At 48.6% G+C, this 12,697-nt stretch overlaps 3 non-coding genes across 3 annotated transcripts; all 3 read right to left on the bottom strand.

Annotated features, from left to right (window-relative positions):
• Nucleotides 1–4,458: 4,458 nt before the first annotated feature.
• On the bottom strand, nt 4,459–4,530 carry TRNAP-UGG (transfer RNA proline (anticodon UGG)). Its single transcript has one exon. It is a non-coding gene; the product is annotated as a tRNA-Pro (tRNA).
• Nucleotides 4,531–5,468: 938 nt separating this feature from the next.
• TRNAP-CGG (transfer RNA proline (anticodon CGG)) lies at nt 5,469–5,540 on the bottom strand. The gene has a single exon. It is a non-coding gene; the product is annotated as a tRNA-Pro (tRNA).
• Nucleotides 5,541–12,289: 6,749 nt separating this feature from the next.
• On the bottom strand, nt 12,290–12,361 carry TRNAP-CGG (transfer RNA proline (anticodon CGG)). Its single transcript has one exon. It is a non-coding gene; the product is annotated as a tRNA-Pro (tRNA).
• Between the last annotated feature and the right edge of the window lie 336 nt (nt 12,362–12,697).

The raw sequence follows: 12,697 nt of genomic DNA, 5'->3' as shown, positions 1-12,697 counted from the left end.
GCAGTGCCCTGGTGAGCCGGTGGTCGGTCGTGGCCAGTGTGCTCGAAGCCGTACAGTAGGCAAGGTATGGTAAGGTATGGAAGGTACTGTGAGGTCCTCGTCCATTCCTTCGATGCGTAGAAGTGCATATGGGATTCTGCGCCATTCTGCGCCTTTTCGCCGCGAGTTTGTAGGCATATTCACTTTTGCCCAAGGTATAAAAATAACCCATTGTAATTGCCCAAACCAAATACGCAGGCTTGCACCTCAAACCATTAGTTAAAAACATCGGTTTAGTCTGAAAGATTCAGTTCAAACCATGCAAGACAATATATTATGCATATATTGCAAGCTAACTCCAACCCATCGCGTCCAAACTCTTCGCATTCTTCTTGATCAGAGCCCGGGTTAGCACTGCTTCGTTTGGGGATTTGGAAAGCCCGCGCGCGCCCCACACCAAAATTTTGATTCTCATCCTTCCCCGCAAGATATTTTGCTTAAGAAAAAGCCCGCACAGGCCCAGAAGCATAGTTTGTATTCCTGCTAAGTATTTTCTGTTTTATCATGATATAAGTTCCACAACCAAGGGCTGCAGCCATTTTACAAAGCTATTTATTGTGTTGGCTCGATTTTCCAAGACCAGCACTGAGAAATCGTACTTGTCATAAGTAACATGAAACAGCATGACAACATAAGACATAAACGTAGCTTACATGTTTTAGTGTCACAAAATTATGTCCTTTTACACGCCAAGGCGTTTCTAAACCGTCGTTACACGCAAACTATGCAAGAGAAAAATTATATTGACGCTTTGCATCGATGTGTCCAAGTTTCGTAAACGGCTGACAACGTCGACCAGACTTAGCCGTGCTCTAGGTCGTGACGAGGCCGACCCATGCCTCCTCCGGTCAGTGTTATGCCACTGAGCAGCCCGGTCAATGCCAGGTTAAGCCTGTTTGTTGCGGGCCTGCAGGCTCACAAGGGGCAGCTCTAGCCCGGACACGATATACACACACACACACACACACACACACACACACACACACACACACACACACACACACACACACACACACACACACACACACACACACACACACACACACACACACACACACACACACCACACACACACACACACACACACACACACACACACACACACACACACACACACACACACACACACACACACACACACACACACACACACACACACACACACACACACACAACACACACACACACACACACACACACACACACACACACACACACACACACACACATACACACACACACACCACACACACACACACACACACACACACACACACACACACACACACACACACACACACACACACACACACACACACACACACACACACACACACACACACACATGTATATATATATATATATATATATAAACATTGTTCATAAATATGTAGTTAAATCATTACCGACGTATGTGCATGTATATATAAGTGTATATCCATATGTGTATATACATAAATATACAGTACCATTGAAATGGGCCATAATCCAGAGAGGATCAGCTGTTTCAACCAATTTTGTGCCAAAACAATAGCTGCAACTACTAACTAGACACAAGAATAATATAGAGTTCGCGACAATCGATCAATATATTTTTAGGTTCTCCGATGAAGTAATACAAGCTGTTCATTGTAATAATCCTTAGATATTGTAGTGTTCCCCGGAAACATCGCTTTTCAGGGCAAGCGTTACAGGTACATGCGAAGGCAATTGCACGTAATGTGTTTATCTTATCAACGTCAATCATACATTGTTATCACTAGAGAGTTATCTTTCGCGGCTTTTCCTTTGGCCCTACCACGCTTCTTTAAAGGAATCATCCCACCTTTTTGTACTGTTCACTTCTCGATAGATCACACGTATACGAGTTGGTCAGTAATGCCAGCTTTCTCGAAATCCTTCTGGATAGTTCAGAATTTCGGTGCCTGAAACCGTCGCCTGTACAATTGGAAATGAACGGGTGACCCAGAATGTGACGCTTAAAACGGGATTATCGGCTTGTTGTTCTAGGGGTATGATTCTCATTGAAAAGCTGTTGTTGATTGATCCATATCATCATTAAAAGTGATATTGAAATCAATGATGATGAATCCAAAACTTGCGTTCCAAAAATTACGCCCACTTCTTTTAACGAAGGTTGCAAGGGTGAAGGATTAAGTCCAAGCGACATGAGATGATCGTGCAAACTTTACACCAGATCGTTCGTATCATTTTGTCATGTTCTCATTGATCAGTGCCCGACCTGCAAGAACAGAGTCGTACAGAGAGAAAGCGATCCTTTTTGGCCAGATCATTGTTAAGAACAAGCTGAGAGATACTGGGGCACGAAACGCCAGTGAACAAACCATTTAGTTCTCGCCTTTTGACATTCTGGGGATCTGATCAGAAGATTGCTGGTAGGAAGTGGTAGACTGTGGGCGGCCGCGCTGATTGATAGAGCCCACCGTCATGCCTCTTCTCGAAGTGGTAGAGGGCGGAGCCCCGAGCCGCGACGCCAACCATATGATTTTTGAGGGCATCGAAACATCGGTAAACAGCGACAAAAGAAAATCACTGATAAAAGTCATAGAGGTAAAAGCCGAAGCGCAAAAAGTTGCTGACTAGATATGCTACGTCAATGGCTCTGTTCCTGCACACTTTCACTAAGTTCTGCCACTCAGGACTGCGGCAATCAAGGTAAAAAACGGAGCTATTGTAACACAGTGTTGATGCTATTCAAAAGCTTTCCACCATTGTTGATGCATCCATATTAGCGCTGGTAAGTGGAACTGAAGTCAATAATGATATATTCAAATTTGCTTTTCCAAAAAATGAAAATTACACCGCACAGCGACTCAAACTAAATGACAAATGAATCACAGCTGAATGTATTTCACCTCACGACTACCAATCGTAAATGACCGAAACCTGACATGACGAAGAGATGCCTAACGACGGAGCAAAAACCCTTCCTGTGCGGGAAATTTGGGTTTTTTGGTGCCCTGGACAGGAAATCGGCAAAATGTTGCTGGCATCCGATGTTCCGAACATTTAAGGCTTAATGTGGTCGGTTTCGTTAGCTCTCTGTTCAGCAGTGCTTGCATGAAAAGGGCTAGTGGGCTAATGAGTCACAGAAGGTTCAAAACTCCCAGATGTGTTTCTACGTATAGAATTAGCATGCGAGTACCTCTAACAGCAAGAAAAGGGCTCGTTCGTGATTTGAACCCGGGACCTCTCGCACCCAAGGCGAGATTCATACCCCTAGACCATGCCCCTCTTTAACTGTTTTGCTGGGCTGGGAAATCGAGTTTGCTTCTTGTTCGCGGGTAGGCACTGGGACGGGCTTCGTATTTAACGGCGGCGGCAGGCGTGTGATACTGCGCCGGCAACAGAGAAACTCGGCCGCGGGGCGGGTCCTGCTGCGACACAATCCTATGTGGGTGAGGCTAGTGTGCTCAGAGCCATACACCATATGAAATATGGTGTATGGAAGATATGAAAGCAATGATATGATATGAAAGTAACGGCGCGGACCAGCATTGGGACGTTACAAGATATGATATCGGCTCGTTGGACTAGGGGTATGATTCTCGCTTAGGGTGCGAGAGGTCTCGGGTTCAAATCCTGGACGAGCCCAGCTATTGCTGTCAGAGGTAGTCGCATGCGTCGAACATGCCCAAGGGTCCGTGGCTCTTGGGCGCTCGGAGATGTCTTCGTTTGATGGTGATACATGCTTTAACGCTGGTTATTGCAACCAACCAGCCTATGTCTTCCGCCGGAAAACTCAAGATCATGGTTAACAGGAGTGTGACACCCTTTTGCAGTTTTCACTAGTGGTGAATCAGACGCGTAAGGTTGATTCGTAAGAACAGTTGCATCAAAATCCTTCGGATTTGCTCCGAAGTTTTAGGTGAAATAGCCGTACTTTACTACCTGAACACCGCTCATCGCCTCTGCGCGAGCACACGCACTACGCACGCACAGGGGGGCACCCAGGTCTTCCGAGAAGCAGTGTTATTCACCCCGCCTCATTGGCACGGGCCGGGTATGCGCTGCGTGATTCGCGCTTGGAGCGCGAGAGGTGACGGGTTTAGGCCCACGATACCCAATACGTAACTGGGTATCGTTGACAATAATGAGCCCGGTTAGTGTCAAAGATGCCCGCGTACAAATTTAAAGCGTTGAAGGACATATGGGTTTCCGGGCCATTCCGTGCCTCGTCACTGTAAGTTCGATCTGACAGAACAACAATGAGTGAAAAATACAAAGCAAGAAAGCATATTGCCTGTTACACTGCCTGAAGCCAGTGCGCATGGGATGGTTTGCTGCAATGATTATCGTCGACACACTGGACCACCACGCGATTACACATCCGAAGTTATAAACCCTTGCTTTACTCGAGCTTATTTAACAAAGGCGCGTTCTCCTGCAGCAACAACCGGGCTCGTCCGGGATTTGAACCCGGGACCTCTCGCACCCAAAGCGAGAATCATACCCCTAGACCAACGAGCCGACGGTGCTCGCTTTCACATCCCAATCGCGGTCCCTGCATTATGCTCACATCATGCATGCAACAGCTGCCGATGCAATGGTCACATCCACCATCGCGTAAGCTCGCGACGTGCGCTGGCTACAGACTGCCCCCGGGAAGCACAGCGCAGGGAAGGGAGCTTCCCCACGGCCTTTGACTTGCGTCGAAAACTGTATGACAATACGTGGGACGCCCACATGACTTCGTTGGACATGCAGATCAGGGCTGTCTGCCCTCTGGCCTGCCAAAGAGCAGGGGGATTTGACAAAGCAAGGTGTGGCGGGAACGGACATGACGGAACGGGATAAAGAAGAGCTTGGGGACAGGCAGCGCAAGAATTGGCACAGGATAAAGTACGGGATTGGAGAAAGAATAAGACGGCGTGCTATTCGACTGCTTAGGATTTGCGAGATAATAGTCGGGTGTTTGAAGCACGCTTTTGTGTTCAGCATAAAACAAGGTTGATTCGGTTCAAAAGTTAATCACCATTGTTCATTTATCCATGTCATCTTTAAAAGTGTTAATGGACTCCATGATAATAAACCCAAAACCTGCTGTCCTAAAATTAGTGAAGTTTACACCACTCACCGAATAAAAAAAGGAATCAAAACTAGACGTCTTTGGTTTTACGACTTCCAATAACAAAGTAGCAAAACGTGACATGGCAAAGAGATATTTAAGGACCAATCAAAAATGCCACCGGATGAAAACGCAGGTTTTTATAGCTGATCACACATCATGGCGCTGTTGCAGCTAATCCGATGTTTGGAGCATTCCAAGTTGCATACGGTGAGGCTTGTTAGTTCCGTACTTAGGGATGTTTGTGTGAAAAGCGTCTGGCGGGACGCAAAGGTCCAAGACACCCGTATGTGCTTGAACGCATAGGGATATCAACTGGATACCCCTGGCCGCAAGATACGGGATCGTCCGGGATTTGAACCCGGGACCTCTCGCACCCGAAGCGAGAATCATACCCCTAGACCAACGAGCCGATGGTACGCGCGACAAGGTCCCAATTGTGAGCCGTGCCGTTACCTTCACATCATAAGGCGTACGGATCAGCACACTGGCCACACCCATCGTCTCAGAAGGTTATGGCGTAGAGCACTTTTGCTACAGACTGTCCTAAGGGGGTATGGTCGTAGTAATCGGGCTTGGACGTGACCATTGGGGTTGCACTGACGTGCAAGCTGCAAATTATTTCTGGCGATGCATGTGGAGGAGCCGTTAGCACGGAATGCATGTTCCTTGAACGGAAATACAATTCTGTGGATGTTGATTGATTTCGTTCGGCACCTGAGGCTGTGCAATGTTTAGAGAAAGAACCCGATTCACGTCGAATTTTGTCTTCCAAACCGCTAGATTCCAATGATCCCCATCAAGAAAATCTAAAGCGTTTTTAGACAACGGGCTGGGGATGAAGTGACCACCTTATCTTATTACCAAAAAACGCTTAATCCTCCATCAGCAATTACATGTATTCGCGAAAAGACAGTAGTATCAGACTCATTCCTCGGATAAAAACCAGGAGAATGGAGATGTAGTTGGGTTAGCCCAATGTATAACCCCAGTATACATTGGGTTACAATCGTATAACCCAACTTATCTCCATTCTCCTGGTTTTTATCGGAGGAATGAAGGTAATGCTACTGTCTTATCTATGTGAATAATGTTCCTCAGTAATGCAGTGAACAACGTACGTAATATATTCGCGACACTTAACCACCTGCAGTAGGGAATTTCGCTTGGCGGGATGCAATGGGTCCCTTCAAAGTACTCAGATATTCGATTTTCAAATGCAGATGGGCTTGGCGCAGAAGCGCACAGAAGGCTGGTGTCGATTGTCGAGAAGTTCGGCGAGGGGCGGACACGGGGAACGATGGAAGTGGGCGGAAAGGCAAGAAGAGGGGGAGGAGAAAGGAAAAAAGGCGGCGCGCGTGACGGAGGAACTCCCAAACACCAGAGTGATGTACGTTCCAGTCCACGAAGTCATCTACATCACCTTGGTTTTCCTGTTTGAAATCGCGTGTATGGCTCGCAGGTGAGGGACCCTGCCGCGGCCGGCGATTTCAACTGAACTTCCCGGCACAGGCCACTAACTGAGTTCGTGTTTGCTTCTTGTTCGCGGGTAGGCACTGGGACGGACTTCGCAGTTACCGACGGCGGCAGGCGTGTGATACCGCGCCGGCAACAGAGAAACTCGGCCTCGGGGCGGGTTCTGCTGCGACACCTTCCTATGTGGGTGTGGCCAGTGTGCGCAGAGTCATACACCGTGCGATGTGAAAGTAATGGAGTGGCCCAGAATTGGGACTTCACGAGGCATGTTATCGGATCGTTGGTCTAGGGGTATGATTCTCGCTTAGGGTGCGAGAGATCCCGGGGTTCAAATCCCGGACGAGCCCGCTTATTAACGAGCCCGAGCCCGGCACTCGCATGCGTCGAACATGCCCAAGGGTGCGTTGGTCATGTGAGTTCGGCGATGTCTTCGCTTGATGATCGACAACGCTGGTCATTGCAATCAACCAACCCATGTGTTCTGCCGGAAAACTCAAGATCATGGTTAACAGGAGGGTAGCACCTTTTTGCAGTTTTCGCTAGTGGTGAATCAGACGCGTAAGTTCGATTCGTGAGAACAGTTGCATTAAAATCCTTTGGGCATGCTCCAAATTTTTAGGTGAAGTAGCCGTTCTTCACTACCCGAACACCGCTCATCGCCTCTGCGCGAACACACGCACTGTGGAAGCACAGGGGCACGCCCAGGTCTTCCGAGAGGTAGTGTTAGTAGAGGTAAGGTCTTATATCTACCCCGCCTCATTGGTACGAGCCAGGTATGCACTGTGTGCCTCGCGCTTGGAGTGCCAGAGGTCACGGGTTTAAGCCCAGACGAGCCCGGTTATTGTCAAAGATGCCCGCATACAAATGTAAAGCGTTGAAGGACATATGGGTTTCCGGGCCATTCTGTGCCTCGTCACTGTGAGTTCGATCTATGTGACAGAACAACCATGAGTGAAAAAAGCAAGAAAGCATATTGCCTGTTACACTGCCTGCAGCCAGTGTGCATGGGATGGTTGTTACAATGATTGCCGTTGAGACAAGGGACCATCACGCGAAGATACATCCGAACCCATAAATCCTTGCCTTACTCGGGCTTACTTAACAAAGGCGCTTTCCTCCTACAGCAAGAACCGCGCTCGTGCGGGATTTGAACTCGGGACCTCTAGCACCCAAGGCGAGAATCATACCCCTAGACCAACGAGCTGACGGCACTCAATTTCATATCCCAATTGCGGTCCCTGCATTATGTTCACATCTTGCACGCAATAGCTGCCGGTGCACTGGCTACATCCACCGTCGCGCAAGCTCGTGACGTGCGCTGGCTACAGACTGCCCCCGGGGAGCACAGCGCAGGGAACGGAGTTTCCCCACGGCCTTTGACTTGCGTCGAAAACTGCATGACAATACGTGGGACGCCCGCATGACTTCGTTAGACATGCAGATCAGGGCTGTCTGCCCTTTATCCTGCCAAAGAATAGGGGGGCGTGAAGGAGCGAGGTGTGGTGAGAACGGACATGACGGAACGGGATAAAGAGGAGCTTGGGACAGGGCAGCACCCCAAGACTAACGGGATAAAGAGGGACTTGGGACAGGGCAGCACCCCAAGACTAAAGGGATAGAGAAGAGCTTGGGGAGAGGGCAGCACCAGGAATAACACAGAACGAAGCGCAGGATTGAAGAAAGAACAAAACGGCATGCTATTTGACTGCTTAGAATTTGCGAGCTGTTAGTTGGATGCCCGAAGCACGCGATTGTGTTCATTCATAAAACAAGTTTGTTGCATTTCAAAAGTTTACGTCTATTGTTCATTCAACCATATCATCATCTTGATTGTATTATTGAACACAATGATGGTAAATCCAAAACTTGCTTTCCAAAAATTAGTTAAAACTACACCGCTCACCGATAAAAAAATAAATGACGAACGAATCAAAGCTATGGGTATTTAGTCCTACTAATTCAAGTAATAAAGCAGCGGAACGTGACATCACGAAGAGATGCCCAACAGCATACCAAAAATGGGTCCGGGATAATAACGCACTTTTTTTGTTATAGTCTAGCACACACCACAACCCTGTTGCAACTTATCTGATGTTTGTAGCATTGCGGGCTTCATATGGCGAGACTGGTGAGTTCGGTACTTTGCAATGTTTGTGTGAAAAGCAAATACCAAGGCCCGGAAGGCCCAAGACACCCAAATGTGTTTGAACGCATAGATATAGCAACCTGGTACCCCTGACGGCAGCAACTGGGCTCGTCCGGGATTTCAAACCGGTACCTCTAGCACCCGAAGCGAGAACCAGACCCCTGGACCAACGATCCGTCAATATCGTTATAAGCGTCCCACTTCTCGGCCGCGCCGCTGGTTTCAAATAGTACAGGCGGCGGTTTCCAGCGCACAGTCCGCATCCAGCATCATTTTATAGGCTCACAGTGTATTGCTATTAGTGTCGTCATTCTGGGGACAACACGTTGGTAACCCGAAAACTGATGTAGGCAATGGACTGAGACAGAACAGGTTAGGAGCACACGATTGAGAACGCATTTTGGGACAACGTACAGGCCAGAATGGAAGGGTGTGTACGGCAGCTGATAATGCAAGACAGAGGACTTAGGACTCAGGGTGAAGGGCAAAGGTCGAACTGTTGAGGACAGGATCAAAAAGAGAAAAGGCAGGGAATGAGACTGGCAAAAAAAGAGAGCAGCTAAAACGGGATCTCGTCTCTGCTGCCCTCCCTGCGCAGCCCGTCTGGCTCCATCACGCCCCGAACGGGGCGTAACCGGTCAGGTCAGGCTGTCAGGTCAGGCCGTGCCCTATCTTTTGCCTTGTTTCTGGTCCTGCCTTGCCTCGGCACGACCAAGAGCACGGCCAAGGCTGGTTGACGTTGCCAGACGTTTACGAAACTTGGACACGTCGATGCAAAGCATTGATGTCATACGCCCTTTAAAGGTGATGTTTCACATCTGCAGATACGGAAACAACCATCAGATTTGAAGCAAGCTCATTTATGACTGTTGGTATACTTTATAAGTGGAACAGACTGCTACAAACAGCTCAGCTCCCTATCTGGTAAATATGTTCCTTAATGCACCTTAGTTGGTTAGGCCATCGTACCTTTCACAACATTCATTGAGACCTATTTGGCGGATGTTTCCATCTGGAATGGCGCTCACGAACGGCAGGCAAAAATGCCTCGGCGATTACATTTTGCTTGCCTTAATCGCCGCATGGCTTTTGGAATGACAGGATTTGAATGACGTTATTATGGCGTCAGGAATGCCGAGGTGTCTTGCCCGATATACGTTTCCCAATTTTTGCGAGCTTTTACCTGTAAAACTAGAGGTTTAGGCCATGAGGACAGCATTGTGAACAATACCGAAAGGTCTTCAAGATAGCTATCTCAGCTTAGAAATTCATATAAATGCGGAACACACCCCTTAACACCGGGATTGAGTCTTCCGGCCGAGGCATGGTCTGATTCGTGGCAATGAACCGCGTTTCAACATCGGATTATCAAGCGATGATGCCTTCAAACTTGGTAAATCGTACCGAGGCTGTGGCTTACCCCATGCATGCGAGTACCTGTACCGCAGGTGCTCGCATATATACGTTGCAGTTCACGAAGTCGCCTGCTTCACCTTGGTTTTGCTGTTTGAAATCGCGTGTTTGACTGGCAGGTGTCGGACCCTGTCGTGGCCGGCGATTTCAACTGAGCTCCCCCGCACAGGCCCCTAACTGAACTTCTTGTTCGCGGGTAGGCACTGGGGTGGGCTTCGCATTTACCGACGGCAGCAGGCGTGTGATACAAGAATTGCGATGGTACAGGATGTGTTATCGGCTCGTTGGCCCAGTGGCGTGATTCTCGCCTGGTGCGAGGGGTCCCTGCTTCAAATCCCGGACGAACCCGGCTATTGCTGTCAGAGGCACTCGCATGCGTCGAACATGACCAAGGGTCCGTAGCTCTTGTGAGCTCGGAGGTATCCTCGCATGGTAGTGATGCATGCTTTAACGCTAACTATTGCAACCAACCAACTCATGTCTTCTGCCGGAAAACTCAAGACCATGGTTAACAGGAGAATGACACCTTTTTGCAGTTCTCGCTAGTGGTGAATCAGACGCGTAAGTTTGATCCGTAAGAACAGTTGTATCAAAATCCTCCGGACTTGCTCCGAATTTTTAGGTGAAGTAGCCGCTCTTGAACACTCGAACATAGCTCATCGCCTCTCCGCGAGCACGCGCACTGCGCACGCACACGGGCGAGCCCAGGTCTTCCGAGAGGCAGTGTTGTTTACCCCGCCTCATTGGTACGAGCCAGGTATGCGCTGCGTGATTCGCCCTTGGAGTGCGAGAGGTCACGGACTCAAACCCAAATGAGCCCGGTTATTGTCAAAGATGCCCGCAAACAGCTTTTAGCGTTGAAGGACATATGGGTTTCCGGGCATTCTGCGCCTCGATGCTGTGAGTTCGATCTATGTGACAGAATAGTAAGTGAAAAGTACAAAGCAAGAAAGCATATTGCCTGTTACACTGCCTGGAGCCAGGGCGCATGAGATGGTTTGTTGCAATAACTACCGTTCAAACACTGGACCATCACGCGAAGATGCATCCAGACTCAAACCCTTGTAGTTATGGGGCTTATTTAACAACGAATCGTTCCCCTTACAGCAAGAACGGGTCTCGTCCGGGATTTGAACCCGGGACCCCTCGCACCCAAAGCGAGAATCACACCCCTAGACCAACGAGCCGACAAATGTTACCTTCACATCCTAACTGCGCTCCCTGCATTACGTTCACATCTTGCATGCAATAGCTGCCGGTGCACTGGCCACATCCACCGTCGCGCAGGCTCGTGACGTGCGCTGGCTACAGACTGCCCCCGGGGAGTACAGCGCGGGAAACGGAGCTTCGCCACGACCTTTGACTTGTGTCGAAAACTGTATGACAACATGTGGGACGCCCGCATGACTTCGTTAGACATACAGACCAGGGCTGTCTGCCCTCTAGCCTGCTAAAGGGAAGAGGGATTCGACAAAGCAAGGTGTGGCGGGAACGGACATGATGGAACGGGATAAGGAAGAGCTTGAGGACAGGGCAGCACAAGGAATGGCACAGGATAAACTATGGGATTGGAGAAAGAACAAAACGGCATGCTATTTGAGTGCTTAGGATTTGCGAGATAATAGTCGGGTGTTTGAAGCACGCTATTGTGTTCAGCATAAAACAAGGTTGGTTCAGTTCAAAAGTTAATCACCATTGTTCATGTATCCATGTCATCTTTAAAAGTGTTATTGGACTCCATGATAATAAACCCAAAACCTGCTGTCCTAAAATTAGTGAAGATTGCACCACTCACCGAAAAAAAAAAGGAATCAAAACTAAACGTCTTTGGTTTTGCGGCTTCCAATAACAAAGTAGCGAAACGTGACATGGCAAAGAGATATTTAAGGACCAATCAAAAATGCCACCGGATGAAAACGCAGGTTTTTATAGCTGATCACACATCATGGCGCTGTTGCAGCTAATCCGATGTTTGGAGCATTCCAAGTTGCATGCAGTGAGGCTCGTTGGTTCCGTACTTAAGGATGTTTGTGTGAAAAGCGTCTGCCAGGACGCAAAGGTCCAAGACACCCGTATGTGCTTGAACGCATGGGGATATCAACTGGATGCCGCTGGCCGCAAGATACGGGCTCGTCCGGGATTTGAACCCGGGACCTCTCGCACCCGAAGCGAGAATCATACCCCTAGACCAACGAGCCGGTGCTGCGAGCGACGAGGTCCCAATCAAGCTCGAATTTTTTTCTGGCGATGCATGTGGAGGAGCCGTTAGCACGGAAGGTATGTTTCTTGAGCGGAAATGCAGTTCTGTAGACGTCGATTAATTTCGTTCGGCACCTGAGGCTGTGCAATGCTTTGAGGAAGAAATCGATTCACATCGAATTTTGTCTTCCAAACCGAACGGTTTTAACGATCCCCATTGAGAAAACCTAAAGCGTTTTTATACGACGGGCTGGGAATAAAGCGACCACATCATCAAACCACCAAAAAATGTTGCATCCTCCATCAGCAATTATAGGCATTCGCGACAAGACAGT

The sequence above is a fragment of the Pollicipes pollicipes genome, unplaced genomic scaffold (genome assembly GCF_011947565.3).
Source record: "Pollicipes pollicipes isolate AB1234 unplaced genomic scaffold, Ppol_2.1 Scaffold_6138;HRSCAF=7277_pilon_pilon_pilon, whole genome shotgun sequence".
In the NCBI taxonomy this organism is placed as follows: Eukaryota; Metazoa; Arthropoda; class Thecostraca; order Pollicipedomorpha; family Pollicipedidae; genus Pollicipes; species Pollicipes pollicipes.
Note: the sequence above shows the minus strand (reverse complement) of the source record. Positions and strands in the feature narration are given on the sequence as shown.